The following is a 6165-nucleotide window of genomic DNA, read 5'->3' on the forward strand; positions in this document are numbered from 1 at the left end:
ATCTCCTCTACTTTAATACACTAATGAGTTTGCAAAGACACCATTACCAATCACATATATACAGGAGTTTTATAGTTTCATGTCGTTTTGAATAGTTGTTTAAAGACAATCCTGAATTATAACTCAGTCTCACTCATATAGTAAAGGATTTAAAAGCAAAGTTTAACTTGCTATTATATCTTGTCACACTGACTTTTAAAAGCCTCTGACCAGCTGACATGCCTAAAATATTCTATGGGAATTGAGGCAGGAACAGACTGGGAAGATTCTTCTATCCAGGAGAGATGTATGTGGAGCCACATAATTAAAGAAACAGCTTTGATTCTGATAGAAGAATGATGCAAGCTGGTTTTAGGCACAGCTAAAAAAATAAAATAAATAAAATAAAATAAAAAATAAAAATAAAAGCCTCTGACCTTATAGATCATCTATAAAATGTGAGAAGTGTTAAATATTCTTTGATATTTTACATAAACCACACTAAAATGCCTTTCATTAAGTAAAAGGCAACATTTTACTTATTTGTTTATTTTTATTTATTTTTCTCTTTTCTTTTTGGACGCACTGCGTGGCTTGTGGAGTCTTAGTTCCCAGACCAGGGACTGAACCTGGGCCCTAGGCAATGAGAGCGTGGAATCCTAACCACTGGACTGCCAGGGAATTCCCCAAAGGCAACATTTTGGATACAGGGAATTTTGGATTGGCATAGTTAAGACCAAAAAGATAAAATGGATATTTCTACCTTGTCTTCAGCCCTTTAAAGCCTAATGAACACAAACTGAAATGCAGGTGAGTCTTGCTCAATTGTATGAGACAACAAAGCGATTTTCCCAGTATTTAAATATTATACTCATATAATCAGTTCTATAAACCTAAATTAAAACCAATATCCTATATGTTTTGAGATGGCATTCACCATCGTTGTGAAAAGTTCGATATTACCAATCAAGTCTAATTATACCTTTAGAAGAGGGAAACAGTAACAGTACTTGCTGAACTGGAATTCCTATCAAAATTCAAAAAGCTGATCATATTAATTTAACCACAGCCATCTTATTTAAATCAGGACTATCCAAAAAAATATTCTTTCAGCCACTCATGATCTGAATTCTGGTATATGAGATCAATTTAAATACGTTACACATAAAAGAAGTTGAGACATTTCTGTTTTATAAGAAAATAAGGCAGTGGGCCAACTATTACTCATTAGAAGCTTTGAGATAAGCTATCAAGTCTGCCCTTTCTGTCTTCTTCTTAATGCCAGGGAAGATCATTTTTTTCCAGGGATGTACTTCTTAGGATTCTCCAAGTACATTTCTCCCCAGGTGATGCCCTTGTTCTTGTTGGCATCAGTGTAAGAGAATCCCAGGGGCGTGACCTGTCTTCCATCCAGGACCATTTATTATGCTTGCCTTTCTTTTCCACGGTGTGGCACTGGGCATATTTCTGGACAAAAATCTTGCCCTTCTCAACATCACCCATTTTAATTTTGGTTTTTTGACATGTGCTTTAGGAAGGTCCTTGCTCTGAAGTTGGACTTCCTGCTAAGTGCAAGGATATGCTAATCCAAGGTACATGTGCTTATGTACCTGTGTTCAGAGAAGTGAACTTTAAATCACAAGATGTCCCCTTTATATCCCCTGGCCTTACCCACTCATGATTGCTAATACGGCACATTAACAGAAATTCCCCGAATCTTTTTTTTTTTTTTAGCTGCGCCACGTGGCTTGTAGGATCTTAATTTTCTGACCAGGGACTGAACCTGAGCCCTTGGCAGTGAAAGCGTGGAGTCTTAACCACTGGGATTCCCCAGAAATGCCCCAGATTTTAACCGCAGCTCAGCATTCCTCTGCTGGTCTTGATGACCTCTTCCATTCCTGCTGATGACCAGAGTTGCTCTGTCCAAGAGTGGCAGAACCAGCCATTGCAAACCTTCACGCTATTCTTGGGCTACTCTGCCTCACTGTTGCCAACCTGCTGTGCTCTCACCATTGCTCACCTGGCTATGTCATTCCCAGTGCTCTTTCTCTTTTCTGGACAATTGTAAAGTTCTTTTCACTTCTGGTTACCAGCAATATCAGGGCAGTTTTCTCCACAGCAGAGCTACTAGGCATCTACTGATAGCTCTCCTTTATTTCAGAACTCTCTGTTTTTCTTATGTTTGGGCAAGCGGGTCAGGGGTAAAAGATAGCCTAGGTTAGGGGAATGGCTGGATCCTTATACTCGCTGCTCAGTTCAGCCCACAGCATGGTTTCTCTTCTTGAGATTTCTCTCTGAGGTATCTTTGTTTCTCCCTCCAGTTCTGTTCCCTTCATGAACCTTTAGGTCTGTCTACTTTTACATTCATGTTTACCACGCGTCAGATACGGTTAGCACTTTACAAATATTTAACTGTCAACCTTGAAATAGATCCTACTAGTAACAAAAGTCCTTTTACAAATGAGGAAACTGAGGCAAGCGAAGTAAGTTACCCCAAATCACACAGCTAGTAGGTGGTGGAACGAGTTTTCAAACTAGGCATTCTGGCTCCAGCACAGACTCAACCTCCATGCAATGCAGTCTCTCCATCAGACAGGTGTGTCCATATCATACGTCAGCCTTAGGATTTCACAATTTCTCCTGCAAGATTTCTGGGTTCCCATTGCAAATCGAGAATGTAGCTGATTCAATGTCCCCAAGTACTCCATGACAATTTAATTCCAGGCACTGCATTCTCAGAGCACACAGTAAATTATATTGGTGGGGGGATAGTTTGCTCTCTATAAAATTATATCGTTTTCAAAAACAACACTTTTGGGCTTCCCTGTTGGTGCAGTGGTTAAGAATCCGCCTGCCAATGCAGAGGACACAGGTTCGAGCCCTGGTCCGGGAAGATCCCACTTGCTGCAGGGCAACTAAGCCTGTGAGCCACAACTACTGAGCCTGCACTCTAGAGCCTGTGAGCCACAACTACTGAGCCCGTGTGCCACAACTACTGAAGCCCACGCGCCTAGAGCCCGTGCTCCACAAGAGAAGCCACTGCAATGAGAAGCCCGCGCACCACAACGAAGAGTAGTCCCTGCTCACTGCAACTAGAGAAAGCCTGCATGCAGCAATGAAGACCCAATGCTGCCAAAAATAAATAAGTAAATAAATAAAAATTTTTAAGTGTTAAAAAAACCAAGCACTTTTATACTAGATTTTTATAGTATTTTTTTTTTTTTGGCTGTGCTGTGTGGCATGTGCCAAACCCATGCTCCCTGTAATGGAAACATGAAGTCCTAACCACTGGACCATCAGGGAATTCCCTTGTACTAGATTTTAACAAAGGCAAGTGGTAGCAGGCATCAAAAGGTTAAGAATAATGCAAGGAAACAAAGATTTTGGTTGAGAAATTTGGTCCACTAATTTGTTTTTTTGAAGTGAATTTGGAGAAAAGTCTTTATTGCTCTTTATTATATATACACCTTAGTTTTCACCACCTGTACAGATACCACTCTGGTTCAATCCACCATTATTCCTTGGCTGAAATATTATTGTATTAGCAGCCTAACTGGTCTTCCTTCTTCCACTCTGACCCCCTACAAGTCATTTCTACAGTAAACAGCCACAGTGACTCTTTTCACAACTTTAAGTCTTTGATCAAAACTCATCCAAGATTTCCTATCTCACTCAGCATCTTAAAACTGGAGCATGAGTATTCGGGTACTACAGTGGAGGAAATTTTTCCAAAGGGTACACAAGGATAGTTTTAAGATATTAAATTTTATATTAATTCATATATATACACATATGTATACATGCATTTTTTAATGCAGTGCTTATGTCAATAAAAATGAAAAATGGAATTGATACAGGACTTTATCTCTTCCTAGTAATGTTATATACATCCATGCCTACACAAACTAAAAAAAACTATGTCATCTCATTAAAAGACAGTCCCAATTAACATTTTACTTTTCATGTTTAATATTTATTTAATGAAATAGAACATTTTTGATCATGTACTTTTAAAATGGATGACAGGGCTTCCCTGGTGGCACAGTGGTTGAGAGTCCGCCTGCCGATGCAGGGGACATGGGTTCATGCCCTGGTCCGGGAAGATCCCACATGCTGCGGAGCGGCTGGGCTCGTGCGCCATGGCTGCTGAGCCTCCGCATTCGGAGCCTGTGCTCTGCAACGGGAGAGGCCACAACAGTGAGAGGCCCGCGTACCAAAAAAAAAAAAAAAAAAAAAAGGATGACGATGTTTGTTAAACTACTTGTTTACCTTTCCATTGGATAGATTTAAAAGTAATGTGACAATTAAAAAATGTTGGTATTGCAAAATGTCAGAAATGGCACTCTTTGCAACTATTTACACTCCTGATGAAAAATGTTAAGAGTCAACTTATAATGTTCGAGGGAGAAAATAGTTTTTCAAAGTTCTTTTCCAGGGCACAGAAGTTTAAAAAGTTGAAGGCCATTTCTGTATATGACCTGGCTCCTTTAATTCTATTATGTCATATTCTACTACTTTTTCCCCCTTCAAGCCACTCCAGCCACACAGACTCTTTGCTGTTCCACTTACAAGCCAAGACTGTGCCTCAGGCCCTTTGTACTTACTGTTTGTTCCTCTGCCTGGAACACTCTTTCTGCAAGAGAACCACAAGCTTCTTCACCTATCAGCCGAGGCCTTCCCCAATCATCTCTAATCTCTTTTACTCTGCTTTTTTTTCTTCATAGCATTTATCCCTCCCTGCATATATTTATGTCACTCTTCCTCCAGATTGCAAACTCCTCGAAAGTAAGGATCTCCTTTGTTCTTTGCTGTAATCCTAGCATCTCTAAAACACTACTCAAAGTAAGAGGTCACTATTTTTTTTTTTTTTTTTGCGGTACGCGGGCCTCTCACTGTTGTGGCCTCTCCCATTGCGGAGCACAGGCTCCGGACGCGCAGGCTCAGTAGCCGTGGCTCACGGGCCCAGCCGCTTCGCGGCATGTGGGATCTTCCCGGACCGGGGCACGAACCCGCGTCCCCTGCATCGGCAGGCGGACTCTCAACTACTGCGCCACCAGGGAAGCCCGAGGTCACTATTTTTTAACGAATAAATGAAAAATGTTTCGAGGTGGTTTCTTTTAAGGACTTTTACCAGCTCAAGAATAACGGTTTCTTGGGAACACTGTCAGAAGAGGAAAGCACTTCACAATCCTAACATTAAAACAGCCGTAGTACTCGTTTCTCAATAAAGACCCTTCCTGAAAGCGTCTATTACCGACACTGTTCAGGCATTTGCAACCCAACTCCCGCCGGGGCACTAAGTGAGACTCTCAGGACATAATATTGGTTAGATCGTGACTCCCCAAACTGACGCACATCAGAATCAGCCAAAGCGCTTTCAACATTCATGAGCTCACCCCCATTTCCTGATGTAGGTCTGGGGTGTGGTCCTGGAACAGCTCTGCTTTGAAAAAGCTTCTCAGTTGATTGGTTTTCTGAAGCATAGCAACGTCAGAGAATCAATCACCTTAAGAAGCTAAAAATAGCTGTTAAAATAGCTGTTTTTCCTCTCTGGGTCTTTTCAGCCTATTTCTGGTACGCCACCAGTTAAAAACAAAAATCCTCATTTTACTGCTCCCCTGAGACACAACCATCCAAAGGAACGTGGCCAGTTAAAGCCAGTTAAAGCACAGAGACCCAGAGCACCTCGGAGCCAGGAGGCCAAGGCGTCTGACCCCGCGCCGAGTGAGGTTTCGGCGGAGACGCGCCCGCCTCTGGGGACCTCGCCGCCCAAGAGACACTACTCAGGAACCAGCCCCGGCCTCCCACCCTTGCCCGCTCTTCCCTGCACCATCGCCGCGGCCGAGCTCTTAACCACCTCGACCAAAGGTAGTTCAGCGTCGAGAGCCTCTGACTTTAAACGCTCACTGCGAGCCGAACTGCAACGGGGCGGACTCCACGCGCCGGCCACTGAGGTCAGGAAGGGCGGCCAGGACGTCTGCGCGCCCGCGCCCCAAGTTCCCGCCTCCCTCCGGAGGACGTCCTGCGTACGTGCGCGCGCCGCGCCCGCCCTCCTGCAACCGCGCGACGCGAGGGTGGGGGCGCCGCGTGCGCGCGCGTTCTCGTTTCTTCGTTAGCTTGCCTGCTCGCTCTCGGCGGCCGCTCTCGCTGCGGCTGCGGCTGGGGCTGGGGGCGGCGGCGGCGGCG

General features: G+C 43.7%; 1 pseudogene across 1 annotated transcript; it reads right to left on the reverse strand.

Moving 5' to 3' along the window:
• Positions 1 to 877: 877 nt before the first annotated feature.
• Positions 878 to 1515, reverse strand: LOC308612686 (cytochrome c-like; annotated as a pseudogene). The gene has a single exon. The product of its transcript is annotated as a cytochrome c-like (transcript).
• Between the last annotated feature and the right edge of the window lie 4650 nt (positions 1516 to 6165).

Source organism: Mesoplodon bidens, assembly GCF_964165515.1.
Source record: "Mesoplodon bidens genome assembly, chromosome: 2".
Taxonomy (NCBI): Eukaryota; Metazoa; Chordata; class Mammalia; order Artiodactyla; family Ziphiidae; genus Mesoplodon; species Mesoplodon bidens.